The 15852-nt window shown below is 34.8% G+C and overlaps 1 protein-coding gene across 13 annotated transcripts in view; it reads left to right on the top strand.

Moving 5' to 3' along the window:
* The window catches only part of LOC131152161 (protein WHAT'S THIS FACTOR 1 homolog, chloroplastic), a 32969-nt gene extending 18560 nt beyond the window's left edge, over positions 1–14409 (top strand). For 7 of the 13 annotated variants that reach the window (XR_009135877.1, XR_009135870.1, XR_009135868.1 and 4 more), the window contains one exon: positions 14006–14409. The gene's annotated coding sequence lies outside the window, so the exon portion shown is untranslated. The remainder of the gene's footprint in view (positions 1–14005) is intronic. The other 6 variants (XR_009135875.1, XR_009135878.1, XR_009135872.1 and 3 more) reach the window with 1 other exon arrangement.
* The last annotated feature ends 1443 nt before the right edge of the window (positions 14410–15852 follow it).

Below are 15852 nucleotides of genomic sequence, written 5' to 3'. Positions count from 1 at the left end.
ACCTTGGTGGGCTAAAGAACTAGAAGAAATACTTGTGAAAGACTGACCCGATGCTTGAATGGTAGAGAACATTTTATAGAGTTGCTTCAACTGTTCTGGATTGAATGCGCCACTTGAAGTGGAATTAATATTTTTCTCACCTTGTGGTTGAAGGGACTTGCGGAATAGCCCTAAGATCCGGTTGTAGTGCATAAGGATAACAAAAAAAAAAAAAAAAAAAATCAGATCATGCAATCCCTAATTACTTGATTAGGATTATACTTGCGAGTTCTGTCTGGTTTGATCCCGAATCTGCAAGTACGAAACAAGCTCTTGAAGACAACAAGGAATCTTCTATTGTATTCCTTGAACATGCCTTGCTCCTGAGAGAGTGGGCTCGTAAGCGGCTGCTAAGGTTTTCTTATCTCACAAAAACGTTTGCCTCTGTGAGAGTTTTTTCGTCTCCCCTTAGCTGCTAAATGAAGCACATGTGTATATAGGCTACACTAGGAACCTCTGGACAAATATGATTAGGGCTTCCCACGTGATTATGAATTCCTAATCCAACTCGAATTATTCATTAATTATAATTCATACCACTAAAGAATTATAATTGCACTCCCTGTCATATTCAAAATTAAATTTCGAGCTCCTATTATTAAATGCTTATTTATCTCCCCACATAAAGATTACAGATACCCGTCTATTAAATTAAATTACTGACAATTTAATTAATTGACATATTAATTCCCTGAGACCTTCCACTTGACATATTTGATGTGCTGGATTCAAAATCCACCTGCAGGGTTTGACACAATCAAAACTTATAAGCTTCCTCAAGGGGGTATCATCAATCTCAATACCGGGACGTGGATTCCATCAATAATTAATGTTCACCATACACATAATGTCATCACCCAACTCACTGAGTATTTGCACCTATAAAGAATCTCACTCTTCTATGAATCAAAGTAATAAACACTATATGCACCTGTCCAATAATCATATCAAGATTAAGAGCATAAGCACTTATAATAACCATGAGGTATTAATTGTTTTATATAGTCAGTATAAAAATAATTACCCCAAGACGGTCCTATTTAATACATACAAAATGTGCTAGCACAAGGAGTTGGAACTGTACCATTCCCAATAGTCAAGACAGACCTATTAAAACCTTGTGCTATAGTCCTACCAATGGTGTGTCCAATTTCATTTAAAACTATGAACAATAAACTTATATTCTATAAGAACTGATGATCTAATTTTCTGTGTATAAGTCGTACTCTACGCACTAGATTACCTTTTATATAAAATAAAAGACAAACATGCATAATCAACAACAACAACAACAACAACAAAACCAAGCCTTAGTCCCACTAAGTGGGGTCGGCTATTTGAATCTTTTTTCTCCAATTTATGCGATCATGAACCATTTCTTTTGATAGATTTAAGGATATTAAATCCTTACTCACTATCTCCTCCCAAGTTATTTTAGGTCACCCCTACCCCTTCTACTATCCCCCACAGTAATTAAGTCACTCTTCCTCATAGGTGCACTATGTGGCCTACGTTGCAAGTGTCCATACCATCTGAGTCGTCCCTCCCTTATCTTATCTTCTATAGGAGCTACACCTAACTTACCACGATTATGTTCATTCTTTAATTTATCTTTCAATGTTATACCATTCATCCATCTAATCATTCTCATCTCGGCAACTTTTACTTTTTGGATATTATGTTTCTTTGTTGCCCAACATTTTGGTCCATATAGCATAGTTGGTCTTACAGCTATCCTATAAAACTTCCCTATCAATTTTAAGGGTATTCTACGATCACATAACACACTTGTAGCACTTCTTCATTTTACCCAACTTACTTTAACTCTATGCCTTACATCATTTTCAATTTCTCCTTCAGCTTGCATAATAGATCCAAGGTATCGAAATCTACAAGTGTTATTTATTTCTTCATCATTAAATTTAACTTTGTCGCCAATATTTTTCCTATCATTACTAAAATTACATTTCATATATTCTGTTTTATTTCTACTTATCCTAAAGCCTCTAGATTCCAAAGCTTCTCTCCATAATTCTAACTCAGCCTCTACTCCGTCCCTAGTTTCGTCAATTAATACAATATCATCTGCAAACAACATACACCATGGAACCTCCTTTTGAATACTCTTAATCATATGGTCCATCACTACAGCAAAAAGATAAGGACTCAAAGCAGATCCTTGATGTACACCTATGGTAATTGGAAGTTCTCTAGTTTCTCCATCTATAGTCCTTACACTAGTCATTACTCCATCGTACATATCCTTAATGACATCGGTATACCTACAACATACACCCTTTTTTTCTAAAGCCCACCATAGAACTTCCCTAGTTATCCTATCATATGCTTTCTCAAGGTTAATAAATATCATATGCAAGTCCGTCTTCTTTTCCCTAAACTTTTCTATTAATTTTCTTAAAAGATAAATAGCTTCTATGGTAGATCTCCCAGCCACAAAACTAAATTGATTTTCTGAGATCTTCATTTCTAACCTTAATCTTTGTTCAACTATCCTTTCCCATAGTTTCATCGTATGACGCATAAGTTTAATTCCACGATAGCTATTACAATTTTGAATATCTCCTTTATTTTTGTATATAGGTATTAAAGTGCTTTTCCTCCATTCATTTGATATTTTCTTGTTTTTACAATTGTATTAAATAAATTTGTTAACCATATAATTCCGTTATCACCCAAGCATTTCCAAACTCAATTGGGATGTTATCTGGTCCCATAGCTTTCCCATTTTTCATCTTTTTTAGTGCAAACTTAACTTCGCTAACTCTAATTTTGAGAATAAATCGTATATTTATAGTCTTTTCCTCGTTTGACAATTCTAAGTTTAAGCCTTCTATTTGGTTTTTATTAAACAACTTACTAAAGTAACTTCGCCATCTTTCTTTAATATTTTCATCCTTAACCAAGGCAATATCATCCTCACTTTTATACATTTTACATTTCATAAGTTCTTGCTCTTCCTTTCTCTAGCCTTAGCAAGTTGAAATATATCTCTTTCCCCTTCTTTTATACCTAATCTATCATACAAACTCTTAAATGATCTATATTTAGATTCACAAACGGTCATTTTTGCATCTTTTCTTGCCTCCTTATATTTTTCAAAGTTATCTCTGTTTCTACATTTTTGCACGTTTTATACCAAATTCGTTTTGTCTTTATGATTTTTTGTACATCTTTATCCCACCACCAACTCTCTTTGCTATTCGAGAATCTTCTCCTTGATTCACCTAAAATCTCTTTTGCTATCTTTTTAATAGAGCTAGTTAATCTATTCCAAAGAGTATTTGTATCTATCCCATCCTTTATTGTCCAATCCCTATCTTTGATCATTTTATCTTTAAATTTTATTAGATTTTCTCCTTTTAGGTTCCACCATTTAGTTTTCCTACACTAGTTTATTTTATCATTTTTCTTTCATTTTTTAATACATATATCTAACACTAAGACTCTATATTGTGTGGTTAGGCTTTCACCTGGAATAACTTTACAATCCTTGCATGATAAACGATCTACCCTCCTAGTTAAAAAAAAATTTATTTGACTTCTATTTTGTCCACTTTTAAAGGTTATTAAGTGTTTTTGTCTTTTCTTAAAGTAAGTATTCATTATGCTAAAATCATATGACATAGCAAAGTCTAAGATCATCTCCCCAGACTCATTTTTGTCTCCATATCCTTATCCTATATGTATCCTCTCATAATTTTTATTATCTTTTCCAACGTGTCCATTCAGATCTCCTCCTATAAATATTTTCTTAGTCCCTGGTATGCCTTGTATAATACTATCCATATCTTCCCAAAATTGTCTCTTAAGATTTTCTGCTAAGCCAACTTGAGGAGCATAAGCACTAACGATATTTATTATCTCTTGTCCTAATACCATCTTGATTTTTATAATTCTATCCTTTACTCTGGTTACATCCACAACGCTATCTTTTAAGTTTTTGTCTATAATAATGCCTACTCCATTCTTATGTTTTTCTTTTCCAGTGTATCAAAGTTTAAATATTTATTTATCGATTTCTCTAGCTTTCTCCCCCACCCACTTTGTTTTTTGGAGGCAAATTATATTAATTCTTCTTCTAATCATTGTATCCACAATTTCCATGCTTTTACCTGTTAAGTGTCCCTATATTCCAAGTTGCTAATCTAATCCTAGTTTCCTGAACTAACGTCTTTACCTGCCCACGTCCAGAATGATGTAGGAACCCTTGCATATTTGACACCATACCCGGGTGCCGACATAGCGCGTCGCTTTGGGGCGACAACCTAACCCACCCTCGCCCACTTTTCGCTACACTCGGGTGTTTCAAGCGCAACGCGTCGCTAGTAGGGGATGCCCCAGAAAATATTCGGTAAGGATTCATATCATAGTGATCTGATAAATTTTATGCTGGCTGTCAGCTACCTAACGTAACCCTCCTCCTTAGCCCGGGCTTGGGACCGACTGTGTGTGAAAAAATTAGGACATTAAGTGCTTCACAGGCGGAGTTACACACATACATAATCATTAAATAAATAATGTCAGACAAACATTTCTCACAAAGTTTCTCATTAAAATGGAATAACTGAAGTTATTAATAAATACTAAAACCGATTACATAAAGCGTGTATTTCAGTATAAATCCCTAATAGTGGTTTCTCGGCTGGGTTATCAATAGTAGCTTGGTAGCCACGATTTTTTGGATTTTGTCTCGACTTCCAATCTACGGGCTTCCTATGTATTTCCCAACAATTATCTTTTGAGTGGCCTGACTTGCGGCAGTGCTCACACCAAGGTCTTCCTTTTGGCGTTTGTTGGCTTGTACCAGCCGGAGTTCCTCTTGAAATGAGGGCAGACATTTTGGGCCCATTATTTCCGATCATAATTGGCTCTTTCAACATCACCTTGTGACGGTTCTCCTCTTGCCTCACCTTTGAGAAAACTTCCCGAGTTGAAGGTAGAGTACTTGCGGCAGTGCTCACACCAAGGTCTTCCTTTTGGCTTTTGTTGGCTTGTACCAGCAGGAGTTCCTCTTGAAATGAGGGCAGACATTTTGGGTCCATTATTTCCGATCAGAATTGGCTCTTTCAACATCACCTTGCGACAGTTCTCCTCTTGCCTCACCTCTGAGAAAACTTCCCGAGTTGAAGGTAGAGGATGTCGGCCGAGAATCCTCCTCCGCACCTCGTCCAAGTCTCGGTTGAGTCCGACCAGAAATTTGAAGACTCATTCATTCTCGAGTCTTTTCTTGTATCGGGCACTATCTTTAGGGCATTCCCATTCTTCCTCAATGCTCAAGTCGAGTTCTTGCTAGAGATTCGTCATCTCCATATAGTAGTCTGTGACTTCTCTTCCTCCTTGCCGCATCTGCCATAGCCGAGTTTTGATCTCAATGATTTGATAGTAGCTTTCAACGTCTAAGTATGTCTCTCGGACAGCATCCCAGACATCCTTCGCCGTCGGTAGGAACAGATAGGTCTTGGCTATTGAAGGTTTCATGGAGTTCACCAGCCACGCAGTCACCATGGAGTTCTCGGACTTCCACTTTTGTAAGTTGCAACGTCGGTTGAGGCGGGCTTCTTCTTCTCGCCGATAAGGTAGCCTAACTTTCCTTTGCTGTCAATCACGAGTTTGATTGACTGAGCCCATTCACGAAAATTCTTTCCATTCAGTCTCTCCACTAAGAGTGGGAAGGACGAGCTGTCTAGCCCATTCGAATTCAAGGTGGAGTTGGCTTCAGTCTCGCCATCGAGAGCTTCAGAGGTGCTTGATCCTCAGCTGTTGATGGCTCCTTTTGCCATCGTTAACTAGGATTATACAAACCCTAGCTCCGATACCATGAAATCAGAGTTGGTTTTCTGTATTTCTTGAATAATAATCTGTACAAGCCGATACATTACACTTATAATTCAATTGGGTATGCTAAAGATGGAAACAATCTCATAAAATAATCTCTCTAAATAATAGACAATCTTCTACATAAATATCCCCTAAATCACTCCAAGACACTTGGGTTTCTACACTGTGCAACCGTTTGCTTTAATTCCAAGAATGCTGAGAAGAAGAAAAATTTAAAAAAAAAAAAAAAAGGAATCTTACTACAAAGTCAGCTAATCCTATTTTCTTTTTTGGAATATAGTGATTGTAGCTTTATTTTGTTGTTGTCATGACCAATATTCTTGTCTGAATGCTTTCTGGTTTGACTTTAGAGAAAAATATAATTGTAAATTATATGCAGCATTCATTGTAGTTCAGACTTTGTGGTTAAAAAATTTGGTATGCTCACACATTCAGAACTTCGGATGGGATACCTTTTCTCTTCCATTTTAAGAGGAACGTAGATTCCAGGTTAGATTTGCCTTGCTAGTTGCTAAAGTCATTGTGGGGAAAATTATATTTGAAAAAAAAATTCCAGATTAAATTCTTTCTTTCTTTTTTGAAAATTCCCAAATTATATGTATATATATATATATTAAGAATATATTTGTGTAGTCAAAAGCTTTATTACAAATACTATGAGCCTGACTTATTCGCTAGATACCTACGTTAATGTTTATTGTGGAATATTCCATTTATCTTTCTGATTTTCTGACTTGCATATTGTTCTTTATGCTACATTTGGGAGCACTTTGGATTTGGGTTTGGGTGGATTTGGTCAAATTTCAATACAATTTTACATTACATCTTATTCATATCCGATACAAATCCAAATCCAAGGCCTCTCCAAACATAAGGTTATGGTAATTTATTTTTTATTTTTTCTTCAGAACTGTTGCATGAATTATTGACTGCCTTCTAAGTTTTCTACAGTAATTTTGAGCAAAAATTACTAAATTCATGAATGATACATTTACTGATAATATACTTGATCTACCTTTGTTGGTGAAGCTTGGTGCACACGATCTTTGAGGGCACAAACTATAATATTTCTTGTGTTTCAAATGCTTTACTCAATCATGTGATGCTTGAAGTTCCAAATATCTAGTTCTTAGTGAAATTAGGAATAGCTTCCCGAGAGAAGGGGGGGGGGGGTTGAATTGGAATTTAAAACTTTCTTTTAATTCCTTTTGAGAATTCTTAACCTTTTTTTAATTCTTTAACCAATTCTTTAACTTGTTTGTTTAATTTATCAATTACACAATAACTGAGATTCTTTTAAACAATTAACTAATTAAACATTCCATCTTCAACCACACTATCCAAACCAATCAACCATAATTTGAAAGTAAAAAACAGCCAAACCAAGAATGAGATCTACAACACTTTGAATAATGTAAGAATTTGAACCAAACCTTGTTGTGAATGATAATTTTATACTTGCTGATATCAATTTGTAGCCCTGCCGTGAATTTGCTTCTTCAATATGATGTTCAATATAAAATTCAATCACTCTTTCCAAATATTTAGAATTCAAATAAACTTTCAGTTAATTTATTTTTGGGTGTTTAACCAAGTAACGTACTCTCATATGGTTTCCGCAAAGAATTGTTTAACCAACGTACTCCCTTTTCGATTTCCGCAACCCAAATCAAAATTGAACTTTAAGTTTGTTTGATTTCCAAATTTACGTAGTATATATGATTTTTAATTTAAACTATCCACGCAATTTAAATATGTACTGATAATAAAGAGTAAGGGAAAGAGAGAGTGAGACCGGAATTTTTACGAGGTTCGGCTTATATCTAGCCTACGTTCTCGCCTTTGGCAAACCACCAAAGGATTACTAAACCTATTCCTTTAACGGGCGGAATAATATCTTTACAACACTCCTTGGTTAAGGCTAGAGCCTGCCTTCTCCAAACGATATTCCCTCATCCGGTCACTCCTTAATTAGGCTAGAGCTCGCTTCTCCAAATGATGTACCCTCGCTTGGTCACTCCTTAACTAAGTTAGAGCCTGCCTTTCTAAGTAATATCCCCTTGCTTAGTCAACAATCCAAACAATCGTTGGATTCGTCAATCTACAAGATAAAAATCAAATAGATGTATACAAAGAACTTGTTCCTCAAAGAGTTGGTTAGTACAACAATTACAGCACAACTAATATACTTCAAAGTAAATTCAGAATATGAAATTCAGAATTGAAGCCCTAGAATTGTTTCACCGTAGAGTTCTTTCAATAGATGAAAGAATTAGCAATTTAAGTACAAGATTGGTGAGAAGATCAGCAAGACTTCAGGTTGATTTCGTGAATGATGTGAGCTTTGAAGAACTTTCAGAATTTCAGAAGACTTGAGAGAGTATATTTACAGATTTTGATTTCTTGGTGTCTCTCTTGTTATTTTTTTTAAAAACAATGTATCTTAAGGTATTTATAGATGTAGAAAACCTCCTTGCTTGTTCCCCAAGAATACTTAGAGTTGTTTCCAAATAATAAAATTATTTAAGCTTCCAATAATTTGAATTTCAAAAATTATATCTGTTGGAAAATTGAAACTTGCCTCGAGCCAGACGACTGTGAAGTCCTGGCAGTCGTCTGTCCTTATGTTATAACTATAAAAACATAGGCAGAGAGGTGGCAGTCGTCTGTCCCTTGATTGACAGTCGTCTGTTACCAGAATAATGTAGTTATAATTACAACTCAGTAGGGTGGCAGTCGTCTTTCCATATGGTAACATTCGTCTGTCCATGAACAAATCAAAATTTTCAATATACACAGAGAGTGGTTAGTCGTCTGGAAGAACACTCGCAGACTTCTCACTTGGCACTGGCAGTCGTCTGTCAGAACCTTGACAGTTGTCTGTTAGGCTTCTGTCTTGAGTTATACTACTCTAAATTGGCCAGTCGTTTGTCCATAAACAGACAGTCGTCTGTCGACTAACATTTTTGCATTTCAAACATATTTTTAAATTCTCTCTTCTTTGCTCAATTAATCTTGGAATATGAACTTGTTTGACTTTGAAATATTTGTTCCAAGTTTTATATTAAGGTCTCTAAGTCTCTTTGCCTAAAGAGCTTCAAAATGAAAACTTCATATTTGAATAAACTTAGTAGTACTTACAAAGACTTGGACCTAAGTTGTTTTGACAGTTTCTTGGATTTAAGGTCTCTTGATCTTCTTTGCTAAACTTTTGATCTCCCAGACTTCTCTGAGCTTTCAATTTTGGATCACTTGTATTTATATAAGGCTTTCATGTTCCTTGACCCTTGTGAGCTTTCAAGATATAACATTTGAAGTTTGAGCTTCATTTGAACTTTGTGCTTTCCATGTTGAGTTTTGGCTTTTTATTCTTGAATCCATGCCTCAAGCTTGATATAATTACCTTTCTCTGAAGTACAAGCTCTCATGAACTCTTTATCCTTGCATTCTTCATTTAGCCCTGAAAATAACAACACTTAACCAAATATGTTAAGTTCTACTTGTTTGTTAGCATCAAAATAGGATATTAAGCCTTGTAAGGCCAACAATCTCCCCATTTTTGATGATAACAAACAAGAAGAAAAAATTGGAGTGAAGCCTTAAATAAGACTCCCCCTTTCAATAAGCATCATTTTAACAACATTCAAGTTTCAAGTTTATGAAACAATTTCAAATACTTCTCATCCTTTTGATTTATATATTATGTTCAAGCTCAATTTTTGTAACTCAATTTTTGCTAAACACTTCTGCCCCTTTTGACATCGATCAAAAAGAAAAAAAAAAAAAATGATGATCAAGTTCAAATGAGTATATCATCAAACATGTGTACACCTCAATTTATTTTTCAATATAGCATGGGTAGTGTGTATTAATAGGCATATCTTTACTAACAACTTTTTCTTCCTTTGTTATTATCCAATTTAAGATACGATTCATGGTATCAATTAATTAATAGGGAAATGAGCCTATACACGTGATAAGTCATAACACTTCCCCTGTCAATCAACATACTCAATAATTTCTTTTAAGTCATAAGTTTAGAAGATTCAAAGTTTCAAATTTAACATTAACATTAGAACTTATAGTAAATCAAACTGTTAACAAAACATTACATAGGTTCAGAGCTTCAGAACTAGAAACAAATACATACAAAAACTCATAGACTTTGTTCACACATACTCCCCCTTTTCACATCAATAAAAAACAAAATACATCCAGATTTTGAGCATGTGTAGCATACAAAGTAGCAAAAACAACATCAAAAGTTTATGTATCAGAATTAATGTCACTATTTTCAGCAATTCCTTTTCCTTTGGATTGCTACGAGTCTTCTTCTTCTTCAGTTGCTTCTTCATCATCTCCTGCATCTTCCCCATCTTCTTCAACTTCTTCTTCATCTTCTCCTTCATCTTCAGCTTCTTCACTTGCAGCTTTTTCTTCATCATCTTTTTCATTGCTCTCTTTATTTTGTGTGACATGGTGTTCTATTTTGGCAATGTGTTGGTCTAGTGAAGTGTATTTTTCATCAATGTTTGCGATTTTATCTTGAAGAGAAGCAAAATTTTCTCTCATCTCAGAACTGAAATTGGTATAATTCTGATAAAACGGAACAAACCAAGGTGGCATATCAGCTTCTTCAGGAGCTGGAATCATTTCTTCTTATGCAGGTCTTGCCGGTCTATTGCCCCGAAACATCCAACCCTCGGTATACTTTTTGTAACCCATTTGTTTCAGTGTAGTAGTTGAGAAGACATGGTAATGGGTTCGCTTTACTATTTTTGAAGATGGAGTGAGGACTTGAAAATGAGCAAAGATTAAGGAAAGAATGCCGCTATACAGAAGCCCAATTCTAGGAGATTCGAGCTTCATAACCATCCATTTCAGTATAATGTTGGATAAGTCTAATTTCTTCCCTTTTAGTAAGCACCACATTATGAAACAATCGAAGAACGACACATGATCAAAGGATCTAGACCTCGGAATTATATTGTATGCAATGATCTTATGTAGGATTTGTGCTTGAAGATTGAGCTGTTTATATGGTGGAGGATGTCCAAAATAAACAGGTGCATCGTTCATCACAAGAGGTAGAAATTCTTGTAGTGAAACTCCTTGCTCCATAGTCCACTGCTTTTTTTACTGGAGTACGCTCAAAATCTCCATGCTTGATGTGAAGAATTTTTCGTAAAGAGTGTGGGGTAAGTGTTATTTTCTGGCCATAGATTTCAGTTGCAATTCCAACTTCTTTCTTTACCAAGTTTGAATAAAAAATCTTAATCTGATCTGGGTAATACCCCTTCACTTGGTGAAGAATGAACTAATCCCATCCTTAGTTTTGAACATTTCGAGAATTTCAGGAAAATTTTCTTCAAAGAAAGTGACATCTAGTACCTTGCAGAACATTGGATTGATTGCCAAAATGTGATTTTGATATAATGCTTTCACATGCAATGAAACCAGCCATTTTTCTATGTCATCGTTGCTTGCAGGCTTTGAAGAATTTTTCTTTTCTTCCTACGGTTTTGGTACGAACCATTTTAAACTAGTTGAAGTTCAGAAACCCTAGATGTGTATGGATTAGGGTTATGATGAATGATCGTTGGGAGAAGTTTAGGAGAGAAAGAACTTGGAAGAGAGTGAAGAGGAGTTGATTTAGAGAAGAGAAGACGTCGTCTGCCCTGAACAACTATTCTCTTCTCTCTTAATTCACTTGTAATATGCTTGATTTTTGCTTTCATATGACCTTTTCTTTCAAAAACTCTTTATCGTGAGTTTGTATGAATCTTTTTATGATTTTGGCCAACAATGTTATTTAATTATTTATGTATTTCAATAAACACTACGAGTTTTTCAATGCTTTTTATCTAGGTACCCATACCTTTTTTGGTCCTGTAGGTTTCACAAGAGATGTTTCCTTAATTCTCCATATTTGTTTCGTTTTCACATTCTTTCTCTTGAATGGACATTCAAACTTGATGTGTCTCTTTTTCTTACATTGATAGCATATTGTATTAGTGTAGGCATTACTAGATGTGGTAGCATAGTCTTTGGATTCTTTTGAAAAATAACTCATATAAAGATTCTTTTTCCTTTTATTTTTAATTCCATTAAAACCAATGCCTTCTTTGTTTAGAGTCATCCTTTGTGAGCCTATCATCTTGTCAAAGTTTGCTTTTCCTTTTGTAAAGTTATAGATGATCTTTTCTTTATCTTCAATTTGATTTTTGAGATCACTTATTTCAATGTCTTTCTTGTTATCAACCTTCTTTTGTGATTTCTCTAATTCTAGAGATAATTTTCTTATTTTATCCTCTAATTCAGAAATATATATATCTTTCTTATATTCTATAGAGGATAGGGATCGAAGGTCTACTTTGTTGAACTTCTGATCTCCCAGACTTTCTAAGCTTTCAATTTTGGATCACTTGCATTTATATAAGGCTTTCATGTTCCTTGATCCTTGTGAGCTTTCAAGATATAGCATTTGAAGTTTGAGCTTCATTTGAACTTTGAGCTTTCCATGTTGAGTTTTGGCTTTTTATTCTTGAATCCATGCCTCAAGTTTGATATAATTATCCTTCTCTGAAGTACAAGCTCTCATGAACTCTTTATCCTTGCATTCTTCATTTAGTCCTGAAAATAACAACACTTAACCAAATATGTTAAGTTCTACTTGTTTGTTAGCATCCAAATAGGATATTAAGTCTTGTAAGGCCAACGCTTAGCTTATTACATATTCACTGTTTTATTATTTTTTCTTTTGTCTTTGCAGGGTCTCATTTGTCGCATGATCTAATCTAGTGTTTCTAAAATTGTGTTTGGTTTATTAATCTTAAATAACTATATATATTTATTTAATAATACAAGTTCTCATCTTTACTTTAAGATACTGGTTTGTTGCTAGTTATGTTTTGGGAGGCTGACCTTTTGTTACATTTCATTTTTTAAATAGTATATTTATTGAATTATCCCTTTGTGAGATTAATTGCTATCTTGGAAATTAAAGCTCAATTTTGGTAGAATTCAAAGGGTCTGTTTGGATCCCTGGATTTGGAGGCTTGGATTTGGATTTGAATGCTCCAATTCCCAATCCATTATTTGGAAGCACATCTTGAGTTTGGATTTGGATTCCAAATAAAATTCTTTAGGGCCTAAATCCACAAAATTAAATCCAGGCCAGGGCTGGATTTTACAAATCCAAATCCATGTGGATTTGAGTCTAACCCAGCTTGCTCCTTCAACTCCTTGCCCTTACACCTACCGATGTCCCGATGAAATTAATCAATTCCCATTCCTCCGTGTCACGAGCTAAGCTTGTTCACTCCGCCACGTGAGACCTTGGCAGACCTCCACACGTATCCTTGCTTCGTCCTTGCACCCGCAACTCCATTGCAGCTGCCGCTTAACTTGTCATCTCCTCTCCACCCTCTCAATTGGAAGTAAGTTAGCTTTGATCTCCTTTTCTTCATACAAGTTCATATAACATTTTGATAGCCCTACTTTTATTACAACCTAATATTTTTGCTTGGGTTGGCCTCTCCCGACCCCGACCTGGTCCCTCTATTACTGCAATCAGCTCATCTGCCTTTATGGCAAACATAGTCTCCTACATGAAGCCGCAAAGTGTTGAAATGTCTGATCAAAATATTTCACTTGGAGTGCCTTTACCTGAAATATTTCTTGTTTACAAAGAAGAAACAAAATAGATTATGGTGTTAGATTTTAGTTATTTGTCTATTATTTGATAATACTGAAAACATATTTTATCGATTTTGGGAGCACTGAGTTGATTTTTCTCAGTAATATGTTATGTTGGTGGTGGTGATAGCATAGGTTTAATTTAATAATTTACTCCAAGCAAGAAAAACAAAGCTTTGTGCATTGAGTTGCACTTTGGTTGATGATGTTTATTGGCTTCATATCATTTCCAGAAAATTTTCAAATGCATTCATGGCTAATTAGCATTATCCTTGTTTCTTATTGCTGTGTTGTGGAATATGAGCTCAAATTTTTTCGTTAGGTTGTTGATCCCAAATACTTGTTAGAAGTCTTTGTTGAGTTAATTTTGATTCTAAATTGAACCTGTCATTTCATTTATATATTACAGAATTTATTTGTTTCGGATGGCTCCGTGTTCCTCAACAGATTTTGAAAATGGAACCTATTTGAGCAAGTTGGAGAAATATCACTGGATCAGGAGTTTTACCAAAAGTTGCTGCCAGTTTCAAGTAAAATTCATATCTTGGCCTTGAATGTGTAATGCCATGTCCTTAGGACTCGTATACCTACTTTTTCTCAATATAAGTGGGTTTGGCCAAGCACAAAATTTTCTTTCCCTTGCCCTGTATTTGCAGTTGCTCAATTAGTCATGATGGAAAACCTGCAATAAGCTGGGAACATGTTTTTTCGTTCTCATTTTATCATCTAAACATGATTGTGTTGATTATATGTGAACTCTTCTGTAATTGTTATTATTGGAAAGTATAATTATCCTGTCTTATTTTGTTCTAAGTTGGTTCCATAATAGACAAAAACAATTGCTAGCAAATGATACCTCCAGATGTGTTGTTTATAAAGAATTAGCTCTTATTTCAGAGTTCCCAATTTCGAGCATTGCACCTGAAAGTTCTACAGTGCATAAAGGTTCTTTCTCTCTCTCTCTCTCTCTCTCCCCCATTGTCGTAGTGAATTCTGTTCAGTTTTTCCCTGATTGGCTTATTTAGTGTTCCAGTGAATGTATTGTTTTATTCATGAGAGACTGCCTATTTGGTTTGTTCCACCTTCGATGATAATATGAAATTTCATTTGCCCACATAGCATTGTTTTCATTGAGTATCTAAGTTAAGAACCGTGAAACAGTGTTTCAACTTGATGATTTGCATGGTCAAAATTTAAAACTGCCTTAGGTTGGGGGCATTATCAGACTATGTTGCTACTTGCAATGGACCGTGCAATTTTCTCTAAGCTATAGGAATTGGTTTTTCATGAGAAAGAATGGATGACTTTGCTTCAAGGAGTGCTTTGAGGATCATGAATAATATTTTCCATTGATGGTTATTTACTCATATTGCCATTGATAGTGGGAATGGTCTTAGAAATTTTGATAAAAATGATTTCTTTTTTTATTTTTAATCTTATAGTGCTTAAGAAAAATAATATCAACAATAGAAATTGAACTTATATCTATCCAACTTATTATTATTTGGTTAGACTAATGATGATTCCAACCTTAGAAACTCCATGTGTGCTGGGGCCATAGTTTTCAAATTGAGATTTGGATCATGAATTGAAATGTTGGGCCCTCCTCTCTGTTAGTTGTAGAATTATTAGGCCTCTTTCCACCAGTGTTGTTGAAGACATGGTTGATTGTGGTTTTCTTGGGTGGGGTAGCTAAAGTACAGATTATACCTGAGCAAGTTTACAGGTTATTGAGTATATTGGGCCATGCCAATTTATTATGTGTTGTATTTCATTTATGTGCTTTTATGGAATGGCATAGAACATGAGACTTCGGCTCCAAGACATGAGTAGTAAGTGAACTTCATAACCCTCATTTTGCCATTAGTAATGTCCTCAAGTTGATTCCAACTATAGACTTGGATTTGCTCTGTAATTTCGTTTCCTTTATATGCAGTTTAATCAAATCACGGATCTAGAATTGGGAATTTGAATATAGATTCATGTATTTATAATTTCAAATCTAACCAAATCCATGCATCCAAATGTTACTTAGCAAATTCTTCTCATCCTCACTTTGACTCACGCTAGATTTTGTGTAATCTTAAGAAGGTATTCATGCAGAAGGTTTGACGCTTATTTTTCTTCAATAATAACAAATTGAATTGATTTTATGTTATCAATATAAAACTTATTGGGTAATCTCTCTTTCCAAGATAAAATTCCATTTGTGAGGGCACAATAGTAATTTTGTAGAGTATTATTCATGGTTTTAAT

This window comes from Malania oleifera, chromosome 3 (assembly GCF_029873635.1).
Source record: "Malania oleifera isolate guangnan ecotype guangnan chromosome 3, ASM2987363v1, whole genome shotgun sequence".
In the NCBI taxonomy this organism is placed as follows: Eukaryota; Viridiplantae; Streptophyta; class Magnoliopsida; order Santalales; family Ximeniaceae; genus Malania; species Malania oleifera.
This window is presented reverse-complemented; position numbering and strand designations above follow the sequence as displayed.